The sequence below is a fragment of the Humulus lupulus genome, chromosome 4 (genome assembly GCF_963169125.1).
Source record: "Humulus lupulus chromosome 4, drHumLupu1.1, whole genome shotgun sequence".
In the NCBI taxonomy this organism is placed as follows: Eukaryota; Viridiplantae; Streptophyta; class Magnoliopsida; order Rosales; family Cannabaceae; genus Humulus; species Humulus lupulus.
In genome coordinates, this window is record NC_084796.1 from 201,414,596 (window position 1) to 201,432,932 (window position 18,337).

The following is an 18,337-nucleotide window of genomic DNA, read 5'->3' on the forward strand; positions in this document are numbered from 1 at the left end:
TATCATCTGCCTTCCGAAGACAGTTCATAGCGGTTCAAAAGGTAAGATTTGAGGTCAACGCCTTGGCCAACATCAAGCAAGGTCCGTTTGAGACCCTCAAGGCCTACATCAAATGCTTCAAAGAAGAAGCAGCAAAAACTAAGAAGGATGATGATGGCATTACAGGTTAGCATCTGTGCGGGATCCCCATTATGGGATGATCTCCAGCGAAGGGGATGTCGGTGTCTGGACAACTTCATTCATCGAGCTCAAGAATACATCAACTGGGAGGACGCCCAGATCAGGGTGTTAGGGGCGTCCACCCTTTCCCTGCCTCGGCCGCTCCTAGCCCCATGGCCTTAGGGATCCAATACTCCCCCTATTTTTACATTCAGCAGGGATCATTGGGAGCCCAACCTGGCCAGAGCGCCACCCCTTCCGGTTATAGCGCCATGTCTGCTCCTAGATTTGGTATGTCTCCAGCAGGGTTTGGGGCAGCGTCCACTGGATACAGTGTTTTCCAGCCTGCATTCAGTGCTGGAGTTGTCACCCCATCCCACCCGGCTGAATCCAATCGACCTCCCAGTGGCACAAGGCACGGAGGGAAGGGTAAGGGTCGCAAACCATGGGGAAGCAGAATCACACAGCCCGAAAAGGGAGTCGCATTAGGTGAGAAGAATATCTCGCAGTATTCTGAATATATTGACTTGATGGACTCCCAAGAGAACATCTTTGTGGCCACGGCACAGCGCGTGCACTAGAGGAAGCCACAACCTGTCTGAAGAGACAGGGATAGATGGGACCCTAGTAAATTTTGTCGTTTCCCCAACGACATAGGGCATCACACTAACGAGTGCCGCCAACTTAATGATGAGATTGAGATCCTCATCAAGCTGGGACACCCCCATCAGTATGCTAAGGGTGGACCACGTCAGGCACAACCACTCGTGGCTGGGTCGGCGGTCCTACTTGCCACACCTCAGGTCCCGACAATAACTCCTATAGGTCCCTAGCATCCAGCAGCCCAAGGGCCTCCTCCAGTAAATGGGCGTGTAGGAACCCTCTCAGGAGGACCTCACCTGGGGGGGCACCTCATGAAGCTCGCAGAACTGGTATGCGCGAGCTTTGAACCATGACGATGAGGTAATGGCTTTGATCCAATTACCTACCCAAATGACGCGAATGACTGGCCAAGTCATAACGTTCTTCGAAGACGATGCTCAGAGAGTGCATTTCCTGCATCACGATCCGTTGGTGATTGAGAGCCAAATCTCCAACAAAATGGTGGTGCAGATTCTAGTAGACAATGGGAGTTCGATGAATATCCTGTTTAAATCAGCCTTCAAGAAGATAGGGCTGACTAAAGCAGACCTGTCCTCGTGTGCCTCAAAGCTCTATGGGTTCTCAGGAGAATCCCTCTTCCCAATGGGGTAGATAAAGCTCCCAGTAACTCTCGGAGAGGTACCTTGCCAGGCCTTTAAGTATTGTACCTTTGTGGTGGTGGATTGTCTCTCGGCATACAATGCCATTTTGGGATGGCCATCACTGGTGGAGTACAGGGCAGTCACCTCCATCCGTCATCTGTGCATGAAATTCCCCATGGACATAGGAATCGACACAGTCCGCGATGACCAAAAAGAGGCGAGACAATGCTATAATGCCCCCCTCAAGGCTCCCGTTATGCTGGTAAGGGAGGAAGTCTTCGAAATCTTCAAGACCCCGGAGGTACAGGCTGTGCAGGACTCAGCGCCTGACGAGTTAGACCCAAGGGTTCAAGAGGAGAGGTTCATTGAACCAATAGAGGAAATAGATGAGGTATTTCTAGATACCTCCACCCATGATAGGAAGGTGAAAGTCGGGGGAGGCTTGAAAACGGAGGTCTGAGAAGCGTTGGTGGTCTTCCTCTGAGAGAACCAAGATGTGTTTGCTTGGTCACATATCGACATGACCGGAATTGATCAAAATGTCATATGTCATGCCTTGAATGTAGACTTTAGATTTGCTCCCGTCCAACAGAAGCAACAGACGTTTGATTTTTTAGACCTTAACAAGGCCTGTTCGAAGGACTGTTTTCCACTCCCCAAGATAGATCAGATGGTCAATGCCACCTCCGGTTATGAGTTGCTGTCATTTATGGATGCATACTCGAGATATAACCAAATATCCATGCACGTCGCTGATCAGAAGCACACTAGCTTCCGAACCAACAAGGGTGCCTATTGTTACATCGTGATTCCTTTCGGGTTGAAGAATGCCAGCGCCACTTACCAAAGGCTGGTTAATAGAATGTTCAAGAACTAGTTGGGGCGGAACATGGAGGTCTATGTGGATGATATGTTGGTTAAGTCCCGGACCTCCCCAGATCATGTAGGCAACCTGACTGAGGTCTTCGTGGTGCTCCGCCAGTTCAAAATAAAGCTCAACCCCCCAAAAGTGCACATTTGGGGTGGCCTCTGGCAAGTTTTTAGGCTTCATCGTAAGTGCTCGGGGGATTGAGGCGAACCCCAAAAAAATTAAGGCCTTAATCGAAATGCCTTCTCCCTGGAAGCATAAAGATGTTCAAAGCCTGACAGGGAGGATCACAGCTTTGAGTCGTTTGTCTCCAAGGAAACGGACAAATGCGTCCCTTTCTTCAATATTCTTTGAGGGAGTCAGAGGTTTGAATGAACAGAAGAATGTGAACGGGCGTTCCAACAACTTAAGACGCACATGGAAAACCCTCCGATCCTGTCCAAGCCAGTGCATGGAGAGCCCCTCCTACTCTACATGGTTGTGTCGGAAGACTCCGTTAGTGCTACGTTGATTAGGGAGAAAGTCGCGTTCAACACCCCATCTATTACATCAGCAAGAGACTCCTTGAGGCAGAATCTAGGTATCCACTAATGGAGAAGCTAACCTTCTGCTATATGGTGGCATCTTAGAAGCTATGAACCTACTTCCAGGCGCATCCAATTAAGGTCCTCACGAACCACCCGCTCAGACAGGTCCTGCAGAAGCCTGAATCGTCAAGAAGGCTCTTGAAGTGGTTGGTTGAGTTAAGTCAGTTCGACATTACCTACCTCCCAAGGGCTGCCAAAAAGGACAAGCACTCGTCGATTTCATCACTGAGTGCACCAGGAATTAGGAGAGAACCGAGTGCACCACAATGGTTGGACCAATGTGGAAGTTGTTTATAGATAGGTCTTCAAATGAGAATTGTGCAGGGGTGGGACTTATTTTTGTCTCCCCCGAAGGGCATAGAGTGCATAGTGCTCTCTGCTTCGGGTTTACCGCCTCTAATAATGAAGCAGAGTACAAAGCCTTAATCGCTGGACTTCGCGTGGTACTAGAGCTCAAGGCTGAAGGACTCAAGATATTTTGCGATTCCCAACTCGTGGTGAACCAACTTCTCAGAGAATACCAGGCCCGGGGAACAAAAATGGCAGCATACTTGGCAAAGGCTCAAGAAATGCTACACAACTTCCAAAATTTCACTATTCGACAAGTGTCGAGGGAGAAAAATTCCAATGCGGACACCCTAGCAAAGTTGGCTACAACCAAAGACGCCAAATTAATCAACATGGTACCCATCGACTACTTGGAGTCTCTGAGTATCTTGGCTCCAGATGAGGTGGAAACAGTACAACCCCAAGATGTGTGGATGAAGCCAATAGTTAAATACCTCATCTCCAGGGAATTTCCCCAAGACACGAAGGCCGCCCGAAAGTTGTTGTACCAAGCGCCGAGGTACATAATTATGGATAATAGGCTTTTCAGGCGAGGCTACTCTTTGCCCTTTCTTTGGTGCGTGTCCAGGGAAGAAGCCAGTGCAATACTGCGAGAGGTACATGAGGGTTTCTACGGTGATCACGCCGGGGGGCAAAGCCTTTCCAAGAAGATCTTAAGGCAAGGATATTTTTGGCCCACCATGAATGGGGATGCGATGGATTACGTCAAGAAATGCAACAAATGCCAGCACTTTGCCAACATTCCCTAAGCGCCTCCAAATGCGCTTATTCAAATGACCAGCCCATGGCCTTTTGTCGTTTGAGGCATCGACCTTATCGGCTCTCTCCCTACAGGGAAATGAGGGGTAAAATACACCATAGTGACCGTTGACTACTTTACGAAGTGGGTTGAGGCCGAGCCACTCACCACAATTACCTTCAAAAAGGCTTTGGACTTCATCATAAAAAATATTGTTTGCCGGTATGGGCTTCCGAGGAGGATAGTGTCTGACAACGGATTGCAGTTCGTTAGTGAAGTGTTCACAGAATTCTTTCAACAGCATGGTGTCATCAAGAGCTTCTCTTCCATAGCACATCCGCAAGCCAACAACCAAGTGGAAGCAGTGAACAAGACACTCAAGTCCACTTTGAAGAAAAGGTTGGAGCAGGCAAAATGAGCTTGGCCCGAGGAGCTGCCTAGGGTATTGTGGAGCTACAGTACCACTGCCCGGACCTCCACCGGCCAATCTCCCTTGTTGATGGCCTACGGGTACGAGGCTATGCTCCCGGTTGAAGCAGCAATCTCCACGCACTGACGGGATACGTATGATCCAACCACAAACCATGCCGTACTTCGGGAGTCCCTGGACCTCGTGGAGGAGCTACACGAAGCTTATCACCTATGAGTAGCATCCTACCAGCAGAAGGTGGCCAGATATTTCAACTTCAAAGTAAAGGATAGAAAATTTGGGGTCGGAGACCTGGTGTTGCAAAGAGTCTTCTTAGCCATCCGAGATCTAGGTGCAAGAGTGCTGGGACCCAACTGGGAGGGCCCATACCAAGTCGAGAGCATTGTATGTCTGGGAACCTATAAATTATCCTAACTTAGTGGGGAACTGATTCCTCACGCCTGGAATGCCAAGCATCTTCGCCGGTACTACCAGTAGCGTCAGCAATAAACATTTTTTATTTTTGTAACACCACTTGTAGCCTCCGGGCACATATAATGGAAATCGTGTATATAGTAAAACAAGGTAAGAAATCTGTTTGTTTTGCTTATGTATTTTTCTTTAGTTTCCGTTATATTTCTATTAATGATGTGTAAAGAGCACTTGCATCTGAACAAGTGACCGCAGACTAGTCTCCGATCACTTGGGGGGCATAGAGTTAGGGTAGCACTGCACCTCGCAAAGAACGACCCACGAAACTAAATTTGTAAATAGCCAAGAGGAATAAGCCTAGAGTCGTCATCCCTAGAATAGAAAGTCTTAGGAAACTAACCAGGTCTAGCCTAGAAGGTAGCTTGTTCCAAGCAGAACTAAGCTTAGTACCTAAGAGCTAAATAACCCAAGTAGCGCAAGAATAGATTAGTCATCTCCCGCGGACACCGAGCCTGAGGAGCTCTGACCAAGTCTCTTGATCTCGAGATGCGAATGGAAGGCCGAGTACCCATACTTGGCCTTGGGAAATCCGTGATATGGGAAGCTTGGCCAGTCGACGAGTGAAGCACCCTTAGTATCACTTTATCCCATATCTAGAAAAGCCAATATGACAAGTAGGAATTTAGGTTACCTCCCGAGGATAGCGCGCGCCCGTAGAGTAATGATCAAATCCTAATATGTATGATACAAATGGATACACAGGCGGCCTACGCCTGGGCATCTCCATAACCTCACCTCCCGAGAACACAGCCTAGAAAGTAGGTATGCACTCGGGGGCAGTGTCGAAACCCCCGACCTCTTGAGTAGTGCGCACTCAGGGCCAGCTATTTTTGTATACCAGGCCCCTTGGAAGCCCGAGCCTTCGGGTCAAAGGGGCATGAGACGATGAGTAAAATCCCGCAATAAATTTCGCATCAAGAGACTAAAAGTGGTAGCCCGATGTCTAAAAGAGAGTTCTTATTCACGTGACATTCGTGTTACATTGAGTTTATAGAAACAAGTTTTATAAAACAAGTGTGAGTTCTTATTCTCGTGACATTCGTGTTACGTGGAATTTATAGAACCAAGTTTTTTTAAAACTAGTGTGAGTTCTTGTTCTCGGGACATTCATGTTATGTTGAGTTTATAGAACCAAGTTTTTTTAAAACAAGTGTGAGTTCTTGTTCTCGTGACATTCGTGTTATGTTGAATTTATAGAACCAAGTTTTGTAAAACAAGTGTGAGTTCTTGTTCTCGTGACATTCATGTTACGTTGAATTTAGAGAACCAAGTTTTATAAAACAGGTATAAGTTATTGTTCTCGTAACATTCGTGTTATGTTGAACTTATAGAACCAAGACTTTGAGTTCTTGTTCTCGTAACACTCATATTATGATGAACTTATAGAACCAAGACTTTGGTTTCTTGTTCTCATGACCTTCGTGTTACGTTGAATTTATAAAACCAAGAGTTTAAAAAAGGTTTGATTGCTTATTCGCGTGACAATTTAAGTTACGGTGAATTCATAGAACCAAACCAAATAAAAAGCAATGCAAGTCACATAATTATTAAATGGGTAGATAATTACAAGTATGCTTGGGGTTCGAGCGATTGTTTGTCTATACCCCAATAAGTTTATGGCACGCAGGCCCGAATAAAAAAGTTATGCTTGGTCTTCGGGAACCTCCGCCACCAGTTCAATGACCGGGTCCACGCTCGGCACACCACTCGCCTGGACTACCTCAGTAGCTGGGGATGCTTCGGCAGCTTAGGAGGCTCGGAGGCGCTCTTTGAAAAAGAACTTATACTTGTCGGGATCCTCGGTGAAGTCTAGGTTCATGTCCTGATTGTGATACCAAGATACATAAAACGCATCCTCGGCGATAGACTCAGTCTCCTGTTTAAGCTTCTTCACCTTGCACATGGCATACCTATTCATCTCCATGGCTTGGAGGGTCTTCCTCTTGGCCAGCTCAGCCCGATCGGTAGCCTCCTTAGCCTGCTCCTGGAGCAAATAATTCTCCAAGGCCATTCAGACGATCTTAGTCGTAGCTTTTTTGGCCTCCTCCTTGGCTCCTTGCATGCTGTCAACAGCTGCTTGCTTTTCCCCTTAGGCATGTTGCAAATCCTCGGAGGCTTTCTAGAGGTTTTCCTCGAGTTTCCGAGAGCATTTTCACTCAACCTCGAGGGAAGCGTTGGCTCGGGCAAGTTCTTCCCGAGAACCCTTCGTTTTCTCCTTGAGAGAGGAAATCTTGTCCTGGGATCTTCGGAGCTCACATGATTTCTCCATCATAATGTCCCCCAAGCGTTGGCAGGCTAAGGCAGACTGCAAAACAAAAAATAGAGTAAGACAAATGTGTTAGCTCAATACATCTGGATAAGGTGAACCTATGCACAGGAGTGATTAGCTTACCCAGACAGAAGCGTACCGACATGAGGCCACAAGAGATGCCTCGTTACTATTGCCAAGTTGGGAAAAGCTTCGAGTAGTCAACTCGTACATGGTGGAGCTGACCCGCTGAAGGAGCTCGGCAGCGAGAGGGGCAACTATGTCTCCTAACTTAGTGGAGAACAGGGTCTCCAGCTCAGCCCGACCGATTGAGGGGACCATGGGCCTCTCTCGGGGTGGCTTGAGTTGTTGAAGGGCCTCAGCTATCTCGTGCAAGGCTTTGTTACCTTCTTCCAGTCTGGCTTCGAAGTGTTGAAGCATCTTGTTATATTGCTCCAACAAGTCCCCTTCATACTTCTCAGGATACACAAGGAGACAGATTTGGGGTGGCACCGCCTCCTTGGTCCGGTTTTGGTACCCCCTCCAGCCTTACGTCTTGTACCACCTCCGGCCTTGCATCTTGTGCTGCCTCGTCTGATCCGAGCGAGGAGGGGATCTCCACGACCGGGGGACGGGAGGAGTGGAAACTCTCTGCTTCTTGGCCAGAGGAGAGGAATCGGGTCACTCTCGAGGACGTGACGACCCCTCTCATGCCGAAGAGCCAGGGGTCGCTCCCAACCTTAAGGCAGACCGAACAATGTCCGCCAATCCTATGTGAGCACCAGGAACAAGGAAAACGGTTAGTATAAATACTACACAAGGATAATACAATAAAATAAGCTACTTGGAGGCTCACCATGAGCTAAGCCTCGGTGCAAACAGTGAGGGTGTACTATCCTATTCCTTGCATCGCATCTAATATTGGTGCCATATTAGCAAAACTAGCTCGAGGTCAAGGATGTCACTTGGTCTAAGGGTACGAACCCACGGGAGGTAGGTTGCCTCCTAGGGTGGTGGAGGTAAACATCTACGAGATCTAGGAAGTCTTGGAATTCTTCCCTAGTCCAACACCGATGTGAGATTTGACCACAATGGAGGAGTGCTGGGGAAGCCCAAACATGCCCGGGACTTATCCTATCACCTACTCGGGAAGCAGACGTCAGGACGAGAGGTGAGTTACCTGAGTCCAGGTGGGAAGCTTCCATCCATGCTTGAAGCTCTTCCTCAAGTTCCTAGTCTTCTTGGGCCTCTCGCGCCTCTTCTATGGCTCGAGCGTTCACTAGCCTTTCCTCTACCAATCGTCTATGAAACGCTGTTTTGGCCAACCCTTCTATGTAGTTGATATGGTGAGACGCCAACTCCTGAGACTTTTTGGATTGGCAGTATTTGGATAAGTGTATTCAGAATGATACTCTCCTACTCAGGCGAAGTCAAGAATTAGGGTCGGGTTACTACGGGTCGGAAAGCTGTCTGTGAAGAAGAAGGCATCCTTGTAGTCCCGAGCGTGATTCTCATTATGGTGGGGAGCCTTGTTGCTGAATGATGAAGTTGGATACTTCACCATAGAGTAATATCCATCCCGCTTGGATCCCTTCTTCTGAGGGGTGGTTTTTAAACTATAGAATTAGAGAATCTCTGCTGGTGAGGGCTCAGGCCAATTCTGCTTCCAATAAAAAATGTACATCCCCACAAGCACTCTGTAGTCGTTGGGGGAAAGCTGGAAGGGGGCTATCCCCACGAACTTCAGGAAGTTTGTGAAGTATTGCTTGAGGGGTAGGGTAGCTCCTGCAATCAATTGGGCGTGGCTCTAAGTACCCAGGCCGTACACGCTGCGATGCACCCTCTTGGACTCCTGACAGAGCTGGATGAGGCATCTGTCTCCAACCGAATAGTACCTCATGATCGCCTCCAAAGCGTCGGGATATCGCAGTAGAGTGTGATAATCCTTTGATTTGAACGCATCACTCTCATACCTTTGCGAAGGGTGTGGAATGGGGGCTCTGTTTACCTCCTCCATGGTGAGCCCCGAGTCGTCGGACATTACAGCCTCACCGCCACTTGGAGGTTAGGACGGACGACTTGTTCCCCGCTCTGCTCTCGGGCTCTCATCCTTGCATTGCCTTCGAGAGCATCTCGTGTGCGGGCCATTTCAAAGATTTCCTGGTCGAAGAGGTAGAATCCGTGTTCGTGTATTTGGTGAAGTTCCTCGGACATCTGAGACAAAAAAAACCAAGCAGTTAGTATTCTGACCAAAAGAAAGATGGCCAAAATACAGATGACTCTATGAAAGCTGCTCGAGAAAGAGAAGAGTTTTAAAATAAAATGCGAGATGGCCCTGGCACCTAAGGACAAGCCGGAGGGGACAAACCTACCAGAATCTGGAAATTTTCCATATTTCGCTCACAAGCCCAGAAACGCAAAGTTGACAGAAGACCTTTGAAGGTCATTTCGAACATGCCTAGTGTCAAAATACGCCTAAAACGACTCGTAAAAATGAGGAACAGACTCTAACAGTCCACACTACTGCCATTCCTAACCATATATCAAAAAACACCTAGCACACACTGAGAAAAGTAGGTTGAAGATACTTACATGAAATAAAGTGAAGACAGGTTCTGGGGCGAGACCTAACCTTGAAGCACAGCTTGCCGTCTGACCAAAAGTAGGATGATTCACGCCAGTCGTCCAGAACTCCAGGAAGGGGTTGAAGAGGATAAGAAGACGAGAGAGAAAATGAAACAGTAAAATGTGCTCGGAGGGTTTAGGATTTTCGAATGGTTGTTGTATGAGACTAAAAGTTTTCTGGGTTTTTATACCCAGTAAAAAGTATCAAAGAGGCAGCACTCCCACAACCTTCAGATGAATAGATTTACTAAAGTAATATGACGGTCAGGTTTCAAAAGGCATGGATCGCAATCATTGTTTTCTTTGGGATAAGACACATCGCGCTTAGAGTAGACGTTTGGGATATCAAGGTGACCCCTAATTAAATGCACTGACCGATGGGCCCAACAGTGGGGCATGGACATGTGGTTCTGCTTTTTAGAGTGACATCAGGGGAAGTCCAAATGCTTACTATCCGAGGACTCTTCAAAATCTTCCTCAGTTTGAAGTCTCCACTGTTTGAGGAAAAGTAGAGACTTGGGGGGGTAAATGTTGTCTGTATTTTTCACCACCGACATGTGGAAACCCCTAGGCTAGGATGTTTGTGGACATCCTCGGGGCATGTTACTGCCCGAGGCCTGTAGTCGGAGAAAAGGTCTTCCTAGATTAGGTTTTATCCGAAGGTGGCAGTAGATGTCTTGGTGAGTTACTCGCGATGTTTAGTCTCGGAGATGGAGGTTCTCCAACTCAGACAGTTAAGGCAAGGGGTTTCGTATCTCGATCGCCTCCTAGGCCCGAGGTTCTGGTTCGCAGACATAGGAGGTGGAGCAACGTGTCAGTGGGTGCGAGTTTTCAGAGTTAGAGGATTTTCTGACAACCTTTGTGGGCGATTTGTCAACCGTGTTTTCGAGTGCACGACTCGACAATTCGCACACCCATTACGCCGCCTGACACGGAAGTACGTACAACATGCCCTGGCAGTTCCAGGGGCATGTTCCCCGTAAAGTGGCTACCTTTCTGCTGTGGGCCCCACAAATCTCGCTTGGGCAGTGGTCTCTATTCAATGCAGCCCAATGCATTGAAGAGCATTAACCCCCCCAAATATGGGAAGAATGTATATTAATTACGCATGATTAACATTAATGACCCAACCTCTCTATAAATAGGGTTGGGAGTCTCATTGTAAGGGGTTCGATTTTGACAGAGAGAAAAACTACTTGTACTCAGAGCAATCTAAAAGCTGTCTGAGAAAACACTATAAAAGCTTGCAATCTCCCTAATAATAGAGACTCGTGGACTAGGGTTCTTTTATAACCTGAACCGTGTAAAAATCTTTGTGTTCTTACATTTATTTCTTTACCCTCTCTTATAAAAGTTAATAGCGAAAAAGGCAGTCAACACTATTAATTTCTTGAAAGGAGAGAGAAACAAAAGGTATAAATTTTACTATTAGAGCATAACTTAAAAAAATGGAGGAATTACAAAAGATATAAATTTCTCACTCACATTATTATACAAATTATAAAATTAAACAAACAAATATACAATTACGTTAAATATATATAGTTGAATTACAAAATGTATAAATTCAAATTATACTATTTATCAAACAAATATAAAATGACCTTAAATATATATTTAAAATTATTATAAAAAAAATTACGCGAAGGCGGGTATATTTTCTAATATATTTATATGATGTGGTACTCTGAAATTGATTTAAAGCATACTTTTTATTTTCTTCTTTTTTCACATTTTTAATTTGAATTCAAATTTGATTAGATATTTAATCACGACAACTGTTTAATTAAATTATAAATATAAATAACCGTCAACTTTTCTCATTTTTTATTTTACTTTTTGAATTTATGGCTATTAATTAATTAAGAAAAAGCCCTATCTATTGTCTCTTTTTTCTCATTTTTATTTTAATAATAATAATAATAATAGATGTCAATTAAAAAAAATAGTAATAATAATAAGGGGTATTTGCGGCATAAATATCCAATGTTTTACACTTGTCACAAATAAATACCTAATCTTTTATTTTTACGGCAAAATATCAAATATTCAATATATGTTGAAGATAAATACCTAATCTTTTTTCTTTGCGGAAAAAATACCCAAAGTTGCTAAAACATTTCTTTTATCAGTACCTCATCTGTTGAAGTTGTTGACTGTTGACTCACCAAATATGTATCACTCCGTAATTTGGGTATTTTTGTCCTCAAAATATGAATTTTTTAAATTTGAATTAATTTAAAATGTCTTTTTAATTCATTTTTCTAATTTAAAATGTTTTTTTAAAATATTATGAAACTGACCGATTACAGAGAGACAAATGTCTGTTTAGTCAACATGTTTAACAACTCTAACAAATGAGGTACTTACAGAAGCAATGTTTTAACAACTATATGTATTTTTTCCGCAAAGAAAAAATATTAGGTATTTAAGTGTAACAAGTGTGAAACATTGGGTATTTATGCCGCAAATAACCTTAATAATAATAATAATAATAATAAATATGATCTATCTATTTGTATTTCTTAATCTTTTGACAAAACACGATATCCAAATGTTAATTTTTAACAATAAAGGATCCAAACGGGTAATCAACCTTTTGACAAAACACAAGGTCCACAAGTTAATTTTAAAAAATAATGGGTCCAAACGGGTAATCGGCTAAAATACAAAGTTCAAAATGGTGTAAACCCTTATAGAAAACATAAATTATATAGATAATTATATATATTTGTATAATTTAATTTTTATAAAGAATTTTTAACACTTCGAATAAATACATGGTTCAAAGGTTAATTTTTAAAAATAAAGAGTCAAAACGAGTAATCGACCAAAATATAATGTTCAAATAACCGATCTATCTATTCCTATTTTTAACCTTTTGACAAAACTTGAGGTCCACAAGTTAATTTTTAAAAATAAAGGTCCCAACGGGTAATTGGCTAAAATACAAGGTTCAAAAGGGTGTAAACCCTTACAGAAAACATAAATTATATATAATTTAATTTTTATAAATAATTTTGACCATTTTGAATAAATACATGGTCCAAAGGTTAATTTTTAAAAATAAAGGGTCAAAACGGGCAATGTTCAAATAATCGATCGATCTATCTATTCTTATATTTAACCTTTTGACAAAACACGAGGTCTAAAAGTTAATTTTTAAAAATAAAGGGTTCAAACGGGTAATCGGCCAAAATAAGTCTTACACAAAACATAAATTTTCTTATACATAATTTAGACTTTTTAATAAAAAAAATCATGCAAAGCATATAATAATAATAATAATAAATAAAAAATAAAAGTACATGTTCAACAAGCTTTTTGAACTCTGTTTTCGACACTTTAATTATTCAGAATTTTTCAAAAACCTACAAGAGATTTGCTATACAATGAATACCATTATGCAAAAAAAAAAAAAAAAGTTGTGGTTAAGATGTCCTCACGTGTTCATATAAAAAACATGTTGTAAGAGTAAAGTGAAAAATAATCTCTACCCTACAATCTCTAAAAAAATATTTTAAAATATGTATATTTTTTAATAATTACGAAAAACTGCATGAAGCGCGGTTATGTTTTCTAGTGTACATATAATATTGATGGGTTAAGGTTTCAAAATGTCATAAATTTAATGAATAGAAACTATTATACATGTATATTTGTTACTAAATCTTTATTTTATTTTATATTTTAACAAACAAAAAAATGGTATCCCTACATTTAAGGTGGATTTTCTTGTAAGGTGCTTATTTAATATCAATGGTTATATTGCATGCTACTTTTTAAAGCCTATTATAAAGGAAAGCATCTACTCCTACGTGTTATCAAACAATTTGATGCATACTTACCAAGAAAAATACAAAATCTCTGGTTTTGCCTGGCCTTTCTGATTCTTCATACTTTAATTGATGATCAATGTAACTAACAATAATATTAATAATCATTGAAATGGAATGAAATCAAAGAATTCTTTCAGTACCCTTTTGAAAACTGCAGAAATGCTAAACATAATATTGGCCCCTTGAATCAAACAAAAGAATATTGCTTGATTAATGCCAATATCAAACTTTTGAATAGGTTATTTTGAGACTTAAGAGACTCCATAATCTCATCTAGAAAAGTGCTCCTCCAGCTCAATAATATCTTTAATTAGGCACTTCTAAGACAGTTACTCTGACTTAGTGTTTCATTTTCTTTTTCGTTTTTTTAAAGATATTTTTCTTACGACAATTTGAAATTAAGTGCAGGTACAGATGGCCACTCTACCTAATATAAGTATTTTGTGTAAGACATAATAAGCTACAAAAGAAGAAGCATTATTACTTTTTAAAATTCCTAATCCTATATATTTATAATTTGTACATCATAAAGCAACCAAACAGTAAAACCATTATGTTGGAATGACTTTCTGCATAGTAATCCTACTTGAAAAACCAATATGAAACTTCTCAACTAAGGCTGCTAATATGGACAAGAAATAAACATCTCAAACCATCATAGAAAGTTTTATCTTAAAAAAATACCACTCATTTTATCTGGTATTTGGTGAAGAACCATGGCCAAACTTTAATACTAACTGTCAATCAAATTTCGTTTCCTTTATAAAGAGATCATACTTCTTGCTTAAGCTTAAAAACCAAAGAAGCCTCTGTCCTCAAAGATCATTTCTTTTGCGTTAGCCAGTCTTAAAATGAAGGTTGTGGCACTGATCTTGGCTCTAGTGATGTTGACAACAGCTTGCTTGGCAGGGCCAAGAAGGGCTATGTTGGGTGGAATTTATGGACAAGAAGAGCCATTTCATCATCGGAAGGGAAAAATCATAGAACGCAACACTGTTGAGAAGATGAGCAATGTCAGGTATGCTGAAAAGAGCATAAACAACCATCATAGCATTCCAAGACAACATTACAATGATAAAGGTGGAGATGATTCTGATAATAGTGACAGTGGAAGTACTCAGCCATAGTATTTTTCTGGAGTTCATCTATTTTAAGTAAGTTCATGTACAGTATAGCAGTAACTATGTAAAATTATTGAAATCAAGTGAGTATGTAAGCCTGTTTTTGTGGTTTGGTTGTATGAGATTGAGATGTTAATGTATAGTATGCAAAGAATGTAAGAACTAGGGCCACATTTCTATAAAAGTTTTCACTTCTTTGAACTTTTTTTTTTGGAACAAATAATTTCTTATAATTAAAGTCCATGGAGGACTAAGTATACAGAACTAATTCCTAATTAGATAAAACCATGAATACTCTGCTGTTGTATAGAGCTACTGAATAAGTTTGGGAACTCCGCACCATAAATGCTTGTTATTTCATTTAAATGAGAATAATATAGATTGAGTTTCCTTTTAAAGCAAACACAGTACAGTAGAGACACTTGTTCCTAATATAAAAAAAGTCACAGCCAGATCAGGTTCTAACTCTCAGGAACAAGATTGAATCAATAAAGAAATCAAACAAGAGACATTCAACTGTGTGAAAGGTCCATAAATGTTGGCATCAAATGTCAACCTGAGTACTATCATGCAATATTTGCTATTGTGAACTTAGCTAACTATTTAGGGTTCATTGTGGAGCCAAATTAATTTCACTTAAGAAAATACCAAAAACACATAGCTTTGTATCACTAAATTATCAAACACATAACACTATTTCATTAAAGAGAAACAGTTCATTTCTGCCTATACCAAGTCTCCATAGAAGCAGAGCTGAATGTCAAAGGAACTAACTCTCATTTTGGAAATCTATAAATATTAATGGTTCATTTTGGGATCTTGTTTTTTATTCATACAGTTACTTTGCTAAATCTTGAAAGAATGTTAGATGACTTAAGTGTTGGAGACTTGTTATCTTACTCAACTGTTAACTACTATTAAGCACTTTCCATATATTGAAAGTAAAATAGAAAGTTGTAAAAAAATTTAATAAGGATAATATAATAATAATTGTACTAGAAATATTATTGACAAATACTAAATTTAGTGGGGACCAAAGTAAAAATAATTATAATTTAGCATATAAATTTAGTAATATATATTAATTTATATCTTTCAATCTACATGTTCCGGACTAAGGAATACACTAGTAGAACAAATATGTTATTCTTTATATTCACTAAAGGATTGATCTGAATATTCTCACTGACTTTTACAAGTCTCCCAGATACAATGAATTCCTTTTCTTCGAATCTTCTCAAGGTCAATTACATCCTATATTTTATATTTCAGCACACTGAGTACTCTTTGTATGAGTTGGAATAATCAGATATTGGGCCTCTTCACTCGTATAACATTTAACTAACTTAACTGTAAAAAATGGCTGTAATTTAAATGTTTATCCAGCATAAAACAGTAGCAAAGCACCTAGCACGAACATGTTTCTTCGTTATAATAAAAGTGTAATGTGGGAGTAGTTTCTCCAAATCCCAACTAATTCTGTTAATGGGTTATTTGTTTCTCCACTGTCATATCAGTCTCATTACCTTAAGTGTTATTTCAGTCCTTGGTATATAAAATGACATCTTGACTCCACTTGTGAAAGTAGAGAAAAACACAGATGAAACAAGGGAAACACAAATGAAACAAGAAAAACACCAGATGAGAAGAAAGAGTTAAAGTGTGGAAATCAAGATTGAGTGTTGAGAAAGGTTGTGAAAGTTGGGTTTGGGAAACAGTATTGAGAAGCACAACTATTGGGAAAGTGCTTGCTCAGGGATTGAGAGGAAAACACCTGTGTAATTGAGTGTTTAGAGAGTTTGATCCAATATTGTTCCAAGAAGCTCTATTGAAGCTTTGTACTAATTTCATTGATTGAATAAAGAAGAGATAGTGGTTCCTAAAACTAGATTAGGTTCAAGATCACATTGATCTTGTTTTGAACTAGTATATATACTTGTGTTGATTTATGCTTTCATGCTTTTTGTTTTCTAACTTTTTGATAATTAGTCTTACTGATTTGTATTCTTAGTTTCATCTCTGGTTTACTGAGATTCATCTGAGGTTCTTGAACTAGGAAATCTATCTTCATTTCCTACAAAATCAGAGCCAGGTTGTCGATCAAAAGGGAGAAGAACACAAGCTAGAGGACTATGCCAACCATGGCCAAGTTCGAGCTTGAGAAATTTGATGGTACAAACAATTTCTCATTGTGGAGAGAAAGCCAAGATTCTTAGAGATTAGAAGTTGCTGGCTGATAAGAAACCTGAAGAAATAGCTGAGAATGAAGATATGACCTATTATACCACAATCATGTACCTATCCAATGGAGTACGAAGGAAATAGACTTCAGAGACTACGACAAAGGGATTATGGGATAAGATGGAACAATAATATTTAAAGCCTTCTCTGTCTAACAAAATTAATTTACGTGAAAGGCTTTATGGTTTTAGAATGATTCCTGTTATGTCTTTAGATGAAAACATTGACAAATTCAATGAAATCATTGTAGATTTAGAAAATATCGAGCACAAGGTGGATAAGGAAAGCCAAACAATAATCTTGTTGTGCTCATTACCAATGGCATACCAAGAAGTGAAAGCTGCAATTAAGTATGGCAGAGATATCATTTCACTAGATGAAGTTCTTGGACCATTGAAGTCCAAAGACTTTGAACTTCAGATGAGAAAGAATCGAAGAAGGATGAAGCTTACTTTGTTTGTGGAAGATCAACAAAGAGAAGCTCTTCAAGAAGCCATACACCATTTCATTCACTTTCTAAATCAAGAGGAAATGATTCGAGAACATGTTACCACTGTGGAAAGGCCGCTCATATCAAAAGATTTTGTAATCTATTGAAAAATAAACAAGGATTCAAACAAAACCAAGACAAGAGAACACACCATTATCATCAACCTCAACATGACAACTACTTTCATAATGGTTCCAAGTTAATGCATGATCAAAGAAATCAAAGAAATGATTCAGCTGCTATAGCAGAAGGAGAAGATGGATGTGTCTCAGACGAAGAACTTTTCTCGATCTCAGAAACCACCATGACAAGGGAGTGGATTCTTGATTCAGGATGCACATTTTATATGTGTCCCAATCAAGAATCATTTTTTTATTATAAAGAAATTAATGGTGGTAAAGTACTAATGGGTAATGATGTTTCTTGCAGAGTATATGGCATGGGCAAGGTAGCTGTTAAACAATTTAATGGAGAGGTCAAGATATCGACAAATGTGAGGCATATACCAGAATTGACGAGAAACTTGATTTCTCTCGGATCTTTGGAAGATGAAGGATACAGCTACAAGTCTACAAATGGCATCTTGAAAATTACTAGTGGCTCACTAGTAGTGATGAAAGGAAAGAAAGTTAATGGAGTGTATATACTAGAAAGAGAAATTGTAGCCATTGTTGAAGCATCTATTGTTAAGACTCAAGAAAGTGAGATGCATCTATGGCACCAATGGATGGGACATATCAGTGAGCAGGGATTGAGAGAGCTTCACAAACAAGGGAGCATAGACAAGTTGAAGACCTATGCATTACCTTTCTATGAAGCATGTGTATTTGGAAAGCAGCATAAACTTAAATCCACTGCAACAAAGCACAATACCAAAGGAGTCTTGGAGTACATTCACTCAGATTTATTGTAACGCCCTACTCCCTT